The sequence below is a fragment of the Stegostoma tigrinum genome, chromosome 10 (genome assembly GCF_030684315.1).
Source record: "Stegostoma tigrinum isolate sSteTig4 chromosome 10, sSteTig4.hap1, whole genome shotgun sequence".
In the NCBI taxonomy this organism is placed as follows: domain Eukaryota; kingdom Metazoa; phylum Chordata; class Chondrichthyes; order Orectolobiformes; family Stegostomatidae; genus Stegostoma; species Stegostoma tigrinum.
In genome coordinates this window covers 7,815,353-7,827,633 of record NC_081363.1, presented here as the reverse complement: position 1 = coordinate 7,827,633, position 12,281 = coordinate 7,815,353, and the positions used below count along the sequence as shown (strand labels likewise).

Below are 12,281 nucleotides of genomic sequence, written 5' to 3'. Positions count from 1 at the left end.
GCAGACAGTAACGACTGGCTTTCAGGATGCTGGAGACTCAATGATCAAATAAATTGGGAGAACAGAATTTACACATTGGTCGGGGAGGGAAGATACATTAAGTTGAATCTTTAATCTTGCTGTCATCAAGACTGGGGCACAGCAAGTTTAGAAAGAAGGTGTAATTTATATAGTATGAAACAAGGGTGCTGATAGATTGGTCTATGGTTGGTAAGGCAATGGAGCAGCATCTGTTAACAGAGATAGAATCTGCTGAAGAAAATCAGCAGGTTGGGCAGCATCTGTAGGGGAAGAAAGACAGTTAACGTTTCTGGTCCAATAACCCTTCAGAATTAGTTTAGAAGAGATATATATGCTGAAGAGAGGGGATGAAGGTAAAAAGGAATAAGCAATAGGTGCAGAGCAAGATAAAGACAGTTTTAAGTGCATAAAGGGATGGACAATGGTGAGCCAGGCAGAAAGAAAAGCTACTAACAAAGTCAATGAGTTGGGTTGGTTGTGCTGAAAGCAGCCTATGTGATGAAATTGTGCATGGGGATGGATAAAGGGCAGGGAAGATGATTTTAAGGGCCTATAATAATTGAGCTTGATATTGAGTCCTGAAGGTTTCAGGGTCTCCAAGTGGAAAATGATCTGCTGTTCTTCCAGCTTTCACTGAGCTTTGCTGGGAAACTGCAGCAGGCCTGAGACAGAACTGTTGGCCAGGGTGTTGAAGTGGCCATGTGACTGGATGCTGGGGGTCGTTTTTGTAGGCAGAATGTGGGTGTTCCACAAAGTGGGCACCCAATTTGCAGTTTGTCCTCTCAGTGCAGAGGAGACCACATGTGAGCAATGAATAGAGTAGACTAGATTGAATGATGTGTAGGTAAATTGCTGCTTCATCTGGGATGTGTGTCTGGAACCCTGAACAATGAAGGTGAGGAAGTAAAAGGGCTAGTGTTTTACTTTTCACAGTTGCATGGGAAGATGGTTTAGGGAGATATTGGGAGTCAAGGAAGCAAGGATCAGGGTGCAATGGTCCCTGTGGAATGCTGACAAGGGAGAGAAGGGGAATATATGTCTGGTGGTGGCACCCCACTGAAGGTGGCAGAAATGGTGACCTTATGATCCTTTAGATCCAGATCCAGATGCTGATGTGGTGGAAAGTGAAGACTAGGAGGACCCTATCATAATTGTGGGCTGGAAGAGAAACGTTGGGGGTAGAACTGTGGAAAAGGATCAGATATGGCTGATGATGGGAATCTTTGGCTGAGGAGAAAGATGGGTCTGTTAACTGTCAATTTTAGGTGATTAACCTCAGACAAGACAGGTGGACCCTGATTGGTCACAATGTTGCTATAAGGATTGCTGTTGAGGTGGTCAGTCTCTGTGCCCTTTAGGTATGATTTATGCACAACTTCCCTTTTGCCTACGTGTCGTGCTGGACAGGAGTGTAAGTGCAGAAGTCTTTGTTGAAAAACACATATAATGTTGAGCACTAGATGCAATTCTCATTTTGGACACCATTTACTAAATAATAGACTGTGCTAATAATAGACTTATATCAGAAACCAATTTAAGATTGTCAGTCAGACTTATGCATTTTATTTGCATGTTAGAAGCTACAAAGACTCAAGTAGGATCCTGTTCTGTGTCAGCAAAAGAACTCGTACGTACATTATCTTTATCTTTATCATTAAGAAATTGTTATGGAGACTGCCAATCCTTGTTGCATTCCCAATGCTAAGCCCAAGCTACATGAATCATGGATGATCAGGGATGTTATGACCTTGGTTAAAAAAGAAAAGGAAGCATATATAAGATCTAGAAGGATGGGAACTGATGAAGCTCTTGAAGTAGATAAAGGAAGTAGGAAAGAACTTAAGAAATTAGAAGGTCTGAAAGGAATCATGAAAAGCCATTACTAAACAGGCTTAAGGACAACCCCAAGGCTTTTTAAACACATATAAAAAGCATGACAGTAGCTAGGGAAAGGGTTGGCCCACTCAAGGACAAAGGAGGCAATCTGTGTGTGGAGCCAGAAGAGGACCAGAGAAATCCTAAACAAATACTTTGCATTTGTATTCACCAAAGAAAAGGAACTGATGGAGGATAATCTCAGGGAAGGGAGTGTCAAGTTTCTGAGCTAAATTGCTATTAAAAAGGAAGAGGTGTTGTTAAAAAGTGTGAAGGTAGATAAGTCCCTGTGTCCTCTTGAGGCAGGTAAGAGAACAAATTGCTGGAGCATTGGTAGACATCTTTATATCCTCTTTGGCCACAGATGAGGTCCCAGATGACTGGAGAATTGCCAATCAGCATTTTAGAGAGGGTACAGAAAACATTTACCAGGATGTTGCCTGGTATGAGGGATTTTAACTATGAAGAAAAGTTGGATAGACTGGGATTGTTTTCACTGGAATTCGGGAGGTTGAGAGGTGACCTGATAGAAGTTTACAAAATTGTGAATGGCTAGAGTGGATGGATACAGTGGAAAGTATGAGGCATTTTCCCAAGTGGAGAGGTCAATTGCTAGGGGGCACACTTTCAAGGTGCAAGAGGGGTAAATTTAAAAGAAATATGTGAAGCAAGTTTTTCACACAAAGGGTGGAATGCGTTGCCAGAGGAGGTGGTGGAAGCAGACACAACAGCAGCATTCATGAAACACCTTCATGAATAGGAAGGGAAGAGCGGGATACAGATCCTATAAGTGAAGACAGTGTTAATCTGAAAGGGCAAAATATGTTGGTGCAGGCTTGGAGGGCTATGTGGGTCAAACACTTAGATGATCAAACAAGAAAGCAAATTTGCACAAGAACAGAAAATTTATAATAGTGTTGTCATAATTATGATGGATCTTTACATACACACACATACACACACACATTTTATGCAGATGAATTTCTATTGGAGTGGAATTCTTAATACTCATTTGCTGTATTTTGGTGTTTACTCCACTTATCTAAAACAATGCATTTTTTTTTAAAGAGAAACCCTTTTACGTTGTACTCTTTTAAGCATGTAAACTGTGATGTGTAAGATCAGTACTTTTCATTTAAAATGGCTGTATTTCCAAGGTGAAGTGTTACTAATCAATGAATGACTAATCTAAAATATGCCAACCTTACTTAAATTGTAAAAAAAATAATCAAACCAAAAGATTTAAAGGGACCTGAGGGGCAACTTTTAAACACAGAAGGTGGTTCATTATATGGAATGAACTGCCAGAGCAATAACAAGATGATATCTCTAAGGAGGAAGGCCTGATTGAGATTCTTAGCAAGTCAGTGGCCTGGCTTGGTAGTGGATCCGCAGACTCCTGGTTGCAGTAGGCCCAGAGCAGGGTCCCCTCGTGTCAGTGAGGCTGGGGCAGGGACTGCTGGCATCATTGAGGTGATAGCAGGAACTCGTGGTCATGGCAGCTCCAGAGCAGGGATTCCTGGTTATCAACAAGGCAACAGCAGCAGATTCTGGTTGCAATAGGTCTGGAGCCAGGGATCTGGTTTTGGTACGAGTGTGGGTACAGCACGGTGCCTGGTATCAGTGGGCCCAGCAGCAAAGAGATGGCACCTAAACAGTGGCAAATCCTATGTTGATGGGTCCAGAACAGGCAACAGAGGAGGCACAGGTGGTTGGTGAGCTGGCTGAGAATGCATGGCAGGGCAGCAGAATGAAGATTGACAGTTGTATCTTTTTTTTCTCCTTTTATTGTTAAGCTCTGAAAATGGTACCAGGCTGTGGCAACAGTTGAAACTTTTCACTGTATTTTACTGTACAGTATTGGTCACTGTAAAGTGTAAGTGACAGTAAATCATTCAATTCAATTGTATGTCTCTGTGACCTCCAGTAACCAAACAGTAATGTAGCCAGTCATGGCAAACAAGAATGCAAAATTTTCCATAATGTATATTTTATTATTTCATCCCTTTTTTATTAATTCTTGGGAGGTGGATATTACTGATAATGCCACCATTTATTCTGTTTAAGAATCTGGTGGTGGATCACCATCATGATCTACAGCAGTCTGGGTGGAAAAAAGGGGAGATTATGATGTATGGATATTGTACCTGGACTCGTGATCCAGAGACCAGGTAATGTCCTGGGGACTTGGTTTGAATCAATTTGGATTAAGATAGTAAATCTTAATTTTAAAAAAGTCTGGTTCCCTGATACATTTTAGGAGGAAAATCTATGATCCTTATCTGGTCTGACCTACACGCAACTCTGGGCCCAAGATAATGACCGCCCTCTGGAATGATCAAAGTCGCAAGGATGTATCAAACCACTAGAAAATCTCATTAAAAGGAACGAGACTAGATGAACTACCTGGCATTGACCTAGGCATCAGAAACAGCAATGACAAACTTAGCCCTGTAAACCCTGAAAGAACCCTGAAAAATTCACCAAAACTCCTCTGACAGCACCTTCCAAACCCAAAACAATTTTGGTGTAAAAGGAATGGGCAGCAGATAATAGAAACACCATGATCTACAAGTTTCCCTGCAATCCACTATTCATCCTTTTCTTGGATATATCTCATCATTCCTTTAGTGTCAGTGGGTCAAACTTCTACATTCTGAGTGTACCTGCACCAAATGGACTGCAGTTATTCAAGAAGGAAGCTCACTAAGATCTTCGCATGGGCAATTAGAGATGGACAATAAAGGCTGGCCCAGCTGGCCAAGACCACACACTATGTATGACTAAAAAAAATGTTGCTCCCACAGGTGAAAGTAGAAAGGGAATTGCAGAATTTAACCAAATGACGTAAAGTCTCCCCCACTTGCTATCAGCAACCCCCTTTAAGCTTGACCCCCTAGTAACCTCAACACTCAGATTACAGTCAAGAACATCACATTTTGTGTTTAAAAATTCAGAGGTGGAAGAGAAAGAAAATCGACAAAGTTTCAATAAGAAAAGGTCTGACCTTTTCAGCGCTTATCAATGTTTATGATCCAGAAGGCCCGCAGACAACAGCTGATAGCCAGTTTCGTTCCTTATACGGCAGTGCCTTCAAAAAGGGCATAAAAAGGCTCACTCAAAAATGATCAACAGATTGAAGGTTGTTGGCCCATAGTGGGGGAGGGAAGGTAGGGAGAAGGTGTCACTGCTGCCTGCCCACCTTCCACAAACATTCACCAGTACACTTGAGCTTTCACTTGACACCACAAAGACTAGCATAATGGAATATACTTAGGCAGTAGTATTATTTGGTTTAATAGATTTACCTCTTAACAAATAAGTCCCTGTTAAAGGTGGGCACTTTTTGTTTCCCCCTTTTTTTTATCATGAGATAACCATGTGAATCCTTTTCATTTTGGTTTAGAAATAGCATTCAAACACCCTCATCATCCCTAATCCGAATGCATCCTTAATCAGGGTGGTCTGCACAAACAGCTGTTAAAAATGTCGTCAAAGACCTATAATTGATGTTTGGAGATTTAGGGCCAATGTCCTGAAGCAAATGACCTCCCCCTTCTTCAGTTCACTGCTCAAAGGCAGGGCTGACCCACAGCACTACAATCTTCAACATGTATAGGACAAGGAAATAGGAGTCAAAACCTACCTCTGTTTGAACGGGAATCAAACCCCATCCTGTTAGCACCAGTCAAATTCACACTGCCCAGCCAACAGATCAAACTTGAAGGAGTGCGAGTTGCTGTGACAATGCACGCTTGTTACATGCATGTTATAGTCTGGAGCAATGGAAAGTGATATAGTGACTGAACAGGAATTGCTCCCACTCTTATCAGCAGCCATTGGCTTATGTTAGAAGATACTTAACCTGCTTGGTTGTGTTATGAACTTATCCCTTGGCCGTCAAGTCCTGGAGTGGGACTTGTCTCTGAGCCAGAAGCTTTAGCTAAGGGTACTACCCACTGCACCTCAATCTCCTCAAAATAAGTGATAATTTTTAAAATTACATTAAGTCTCAGGTTTGTGGTTTCTTCAGGAAGTTGCAGAAAATTAGGGGGTGTAAAGACAGCTGAATATAGGCTGACAAGTATTGAAACAAAGGGAAATAAGATGTTAAAAAGCTTAGTTCTGCTTACCACATTCTGTAACCCAAGTGTGATAGACGGTGAACCTTACATTGTAAATTTTTGATTATATGTAAGCTCCCTTTCATTAGCTGTCATCCCTATGTATAGAGTTTTCTCTTCACATACAATGGACCATTACTATTAATGGCAAAGCTTATAACGTGTTACCTCAGAACTGACGTTTTGTTCACATTCACTCTCACTTGAAATACCAGAGTACACAAATATATCCAGTTGTAATAATGCAGAATTAGATTTTTATTGGGAAACAATGCTTCACAATTTCTATTTGAGGTTGTAATGCAGTGATTCGCTGACATCTCTTATACCAGTTTTACCTTTGATCACTACATTCCATGTACGCTTCCAGAAAGACAGTTTTTTACATTGTGGAAAGACAGTTCCTGACATACAGGATGAGAACCAATTTTTTTCACACTTCTTTAAGCATTCATTTACAGAGTTACACATCATAAGCATACACCACCAAAGCCAACAACAACATTTATTTTTAGGGACACAGGTGAATCCCCAATTAATGTCCTCCACCTACACAAAACTAAATAGAATTAATTTTTTAAAAACTCATGACTCCTCAATCTCTTCCAGTCGTCATGTTACTGTTATTATACTGGTACCTTAAAATCTTTCAATCATGTTTTTGCCATAAACATAATTAACTGATAAGGCTGAAAGATTTGCTCTTTCTGTTGTTCTCCTTATTTGTGAAGATACATTTGTTTAAAACTCCTTAACAGAATATGTAGTTTACAATCCCATGACAAGCACAAAACATTTTTAATCTATTGTATGCAGGTTCCGCATATTACCAAAGACACTGAAATATTCAAGTAGCATAATCTGACATTCTCACCCCACCTAGCTTGATGCATCTTGGAATTTTTCAGCAAAGGGCACTGGGGCACTAGGGGGTAGCAAGTGTGTGAAATCATGCTTGCACCAGCTTTTGGTAGAGCTATTCAATTAATTCCGCTGCTGTGCTGTTTTCACATACCTCTCAGTTTCTCCTCTTCAAGTATTTATAAGATTTCCTTTTGAAAATTATGATTGAATCTGCGTTCGTTATTCTATTGAGCATTTCCAGACCAAAGTAGCTCATTGCATAAAAATGTCCTTCCTCGTGTAGATTTGGTTCTTGTGACCAGTTCGTTTAGTAGTAAGTGCGAAGCGACAAAGCTGGTCTCTGGTGTCCAGGAATATAAGCCGATGAGTTGCTAGGTCACTTTCACTCATGAAGAACATGAACTAGCTGCTCTGTCCGAAAGGCTTGTTAATTTTAGTACATGGGAAAATCATGGGGAGTATGTCTATGAATTCCTGATTTGTGCTGCTCACTTTTCAAGCAGACATTAGCAGATTTGTCTTTCTTGACAGTATTTTTCTTGGTCCCCCTCACCTCTGACAGCAATGCACATATTCAACATCATAAAACAACTATTTCTTACCTTACCCCACCTCTTTAAATATTTTCAGTCTTAGTGATGTCTTGCACTGTGGCCCTGGTTTTTTTTTTGTCTAGATGCCTTAAACATAAAATAATGTTTATATATCAGGTCATAGTGGGTCTTGAAGTTATAAAGGTGGCACATTGCCTTTTGTTCTGATTCATGCTTGTGGATTTGGGCCCGTTTGTAATCATTAACCACACAGGCACAAAAGAGATGGGACTCAAAGATACTTCTGAGTCATTTCTTGCATATCATTAAGGGAGCATCCGCTCATACTTTATTCTATTTTAGATTAGATTAGATTACCTACAGTGTGAAAACAGGCCCTTTGGCCCAACATGTCCACGCCGCCCCTTGGATTATCCCACCCAGACCCATCCCCCATAACCCACACACTCCTAAACACTATGGGCAATTTAGCATGGCTGATCCACCTAGCCTGCACATCTTTGGATTGTGGGAGGAAACCAGAGCATGCGGAGGAAACCCACGCAGACACGGGGAGAATGTGCAAACTCCGCACAGACAATTACCCGAGGCTGGAATCGAACCTGGGTCCCTGGTGCTGTGAGGCTGCAGTGCCAACCACTGAGCCACTGTGCTGCCCCTACAGTGTTGTTCCTACAGTGTGGAAGCAGGCCATTCGAACCCACACCAGCTCTTTAAAAAGAATAGCACACCCAGACCCATCCCTATAACCCCCCATTTCCTATGGCTAACCCACCTGACCTGCTCAGCTTTGGACTGTGGGAAGGAACCCACTTAGATGCAGGGAGATAGGCAACTGTCTGTATAGAGTTTGCACTAAGGGCAGAATCAAACCTGGGCCCCTAGCACTGTGAGGCAGTAATGCTAACCATTGTGCCCCCCCCTTCATTTTTTTCACTTCCTTTCCAGATTTCCTTATTTGCACTTGTCTATCTAGGGTGAGGAGATCAGCTGATGGACTTGGCTTCATCCACAACATTGTTTGACCAAATTCGGGTCTTCTTTCATGCCATCTTTGACTCAGTGCAAAGCACTTTTACTCTTATGGGTTCAAGCCCCACCCCTGAGGCATGACCACTAAGTCCAGGCTGACACCCTCATGTCGTGCTGAGGGTTCGTGTCTGTCATAACAGATGTAATTGGATTGGAGCACAAAGTAAGGAAGTCTTGTTACAATTGTAAAGGACCTTGAGGACATCCCATCAGTTCATTCAGTAACAGCTAAGAAGAAATACAGAATGCCACTGGTGAATCAGGAATTAGAATTCCTACAGTGTGGAAACAGGGCCTTCGGCCCAACAAGTCCACACCAAACCTCAGAACATCCCACCCAGACCCATCTCCCTAATCTACACCTCCCTGAACACTGGGCAATTTTGAAGGCCAATCCACCCGCACTGCATGTTTTTGGACTGTGGGAGGAAACCGGAGCACCCAGAGGAAACCTGTGCAAACTCCACGCAGACAGTCACCTGAGGCTGGAATCGAGCCCAGGTCCCTGGTGCTGTGAGGCAGTAGTGCTAGCCACTGTGCCGCCCCAAAGAAATAGGCTGCATCCAGATTCGAACTTGGATCATAGCGCTCAGGAACCAGTGTGCTTACCATTACACCACAGTAACCAGAGCAAGAAGGAAAGAAGGGTCCAGCCCTGAAACATCAGATTTCCTGCTCCTCTGATGCTGCTTGGCCTGCTGTGTTCATCCAGCTCTACACCTTGTTATCTCAGATTTTCTAGCATTGGCAGTTCTGACAGAAGCATGCAGGTTCCATTGTAGAGGGCATGCACTTGGTGAGATCAGTGTTAAGATCAGCATAATTTAAGGCTAAAGAGCTCATCCATCAGTGTAATGATGACTGGAAAGAGGATGTTCCTGAATCTGGTGCTTGTGTTCAGGCTTCTATATCTTCTGCCTGATGGAAGAGGTTGCAGCAGATCATTTCTGGGGTGCATCACATCTTTGATGATGTTGGCAACGTTTCCACAGCAGCAAGTTGTGTAAATGGAGTCCATGAATTGAAGTTTGGTTTCGTGATGATCTGGGCTGTGTGCACCACCTTCCGTGGTTTCTTACGGACCTGGGCAGAGCACTTGCCATACCAGGCTATTATGCACCCAGACAATATGCTTTCAATGTCCAGGGAGTTCCAGGTAGAAAGGGACATGAAGTGTGGGGTCCACTGATCACCAGGCTGAACCAATATCTTGTGGTTACCGTGACCTGCATTGCCTTTCATGTTCTAATGGTCCTAAATGCAAACTACAGATGGAGAATATCTGCGCCAATGCCCGGAGTGTGTGGAGTTGATGTTTGTTTTCTGACTAAATATGTGGCCTTTGCTTCTGATGGTCAGGAGCTCCTACTATAGACAATAGCATCAATCATATATTTGCAGAGTACAGAATGAGATTTACAGAATGAGAAATAGAAAACAGGAATAGGAATAGTCATTTGACCCCTCAAGCCTGTCCTTCATTCAAAATGGTCATCAAACTCAATATCCTAATCCCACCTTTCCCCCTCATCCCTTGCTCCCTTTATCTACAAAAGCTATACCTACCTTTTGAAAACACAGTGTTTTGGCCTCCACCAATTTCTACGGTAGTGAATTCCATAGGCTTACCACTCTCAAGATGAGGAAATACTCCTCATCTCAGATCTAAAAAGTTTAACCTTATCCTTAAACTACGATCCCTCATTTTGGACTCCCCCACCATTGAGAACAGCCTTCTTGCATCTAATCTGTCCTGTCCTATTAGAATTTTACAGGTTTCTATGAGTTACTCCTCATTCTTCTGAACTCTAGTGAATATAATACTAACCAATTCTCTTCATATATCTCTTCATATGTCAAACCTGTCATCCCAGGAATCAATTTGGGAAACATTCGCTGCACTCCTCTATAGCAGGAACATACTTCGTCAGATAAGAAGACCAAAACTGCACACGATATTCCAGCTGTGGCCTCAGCAATGCCCTGCATAATTGCAGCAAGACGTCCTCGTTCCTGCACTCAAATCTTCTCACTATGAAGGTCAACATACAGTTTGCCTTCCTTACTTCCTGCTACACGTGCGCATTTATTTCCAGCAACCCATGCATGAAGACACTCGGGTTTCATTGAACATTCTCTTTTCTCAATTTACAGCCATTCAAATAATGATCTGTCTAATAATAATTCAGTTAAATAATAATTTGAAATCATATTGTACATCAGACATGTATGCAATGTACAACTGTGAGGTGCAAATGCTGGCCACAAATGATCTTGACCATGTCCTTGGTCATTGCAGATGGAAGATAGCTACCGCTATGAAGCAATCATAATAACAGAGGACGTTAACTGAGGCAAGCCACAAAGCAGGGTCTCGTAGGCTACAGAAAGGTGTGATAATGATTTCCTATCAGCTTTAAATGTAAGTAGAATGCAATATGCTCTGAATGCAATGATGCCTTTCCTGGGTGACATAGAGATACAAGTATGAAGTTTCCATATTTATTTAGGACGTACAATCTCCTGCTATCGCTGTGACATAACTGGTGTTAGAATGAGATACAATATTAGTGTGCCATGAAGGGGCATACAAGGCCCTCCAGAGTGTTCCATGCCCCAATATATGGAGGATTATGGTAAACCACAATCTGTGTGTGATGCACATTGACAGTTCACATTTCTCAAGGTCCCCATTCAGCTTCATTGTAAGTATAACTGATGGATCCAGGCAAAGCAAGAGTTGTTGTTGTTGCAATGCAATGAAGGCAATGATAAATGGAAGAGGAACAGATGCACAGCCGGCCCAGACCAGTAGCAACCTCCAGCAGATGCCAAACCGCTTCAATGTGAAGAGGCCACAGCTGAAGATCCTCAGCGACTGTATGGGAGGCCCTGAGTCTTTCGTTTTCAATGCCATTTCCACCAGATTTGGTGCAGAGCATACATGTCCCAGTGCACCGATATAGAACAACACCAAATAGTAGAATCTGTCTTGTGGCATGAAGGAGTGGATAGCCACCCTATCCCAGTGGCCATCAAGGTGCCAGCTATGTTGAACTTTTATGCAACCGGCTCCTTCTAAAGAGAGACTTGGCACCTGTGTGGGATCTGTCAATTATTCCCCGACAAATTAATCAAGTCTTTTGCCAGATGACATCCATAATCTCATTTTCCCATTGCTGGTCAATAGGGCTTGATAATATAGCTTGCTTGCCTCAGGATAGGGCATTATAAATGTCTGTATGTCGCATTGAGAGATCAATATCGTAATGCAGCTGAGGTCATCAATAAGAAAAGATTCCATTCTGTCAATGTGCAACTCATCTGTGATCAGCAGTATCACAACTTGGAAATTTGCACCGGTTATGTTGAGTGCTGCCATGCTGTCTATTCCTTAACAACTTTCATTTTGCTCCTGTGCTTGAGTGGCTAGATGCCTTGCAAGGATAGTTACGTGGGGGGCACAAGGGCTGCACTAATGACCATGGCCGATGATTCCATTACAGAACCCCCTTTTTTTTCATTCATATGTGGGATGTGGGCATCACTGACTGGTCAGCATTTTTTTGCTCATCCCTAATTGCCCTTGAGAAGGTGGTGGTGAGCTGCCATTTTGAACCACTGCAGCCCTCCTGATGTGGGTTGACCCACAATGCTATTAGGGATGGAATTCCAGGATTTTGACCCAGTGACAGTGAAGGAACACCGATATATTTCCAAGTCAGGATGGTAAGTGGCTTGGATGGGAACTTGGAGGTGGTGGTGTTCCCATACGTCTGATGCCCTTGCTGTTCTAGATGGCAGTGGTTGT

General features: G+C 42.4%; 1 protein-coding gene across 6 annotated transcripts in view; it reads left to right on the top strand.

The window, feature by feature from the left end:
- Positions 1-12,281, top strand: part of dglucy (D-glutamate cyclase) — a 106,995-nt gene that overhangs the window by 392 nt on the left and 94,322 nt on the right. For 4 of the 6 annotated variants that reach the window (XM_048537772.2, XM_048537767.2, XM_048537773.2 and 1 more), the window contains exon 2: positions 10,770-10,892. The exons of the other annotated variants lie outside the window; for them this stretch is intronic. The gene's annotated coding sequence lies outside the window, so the exon portion shown is untranslated. The remainder of the gene's footprint in view (positions 1-10,769; positions 10,893-12,281) is intronic. 6 annotated transcript variants of the gene reach the window in all.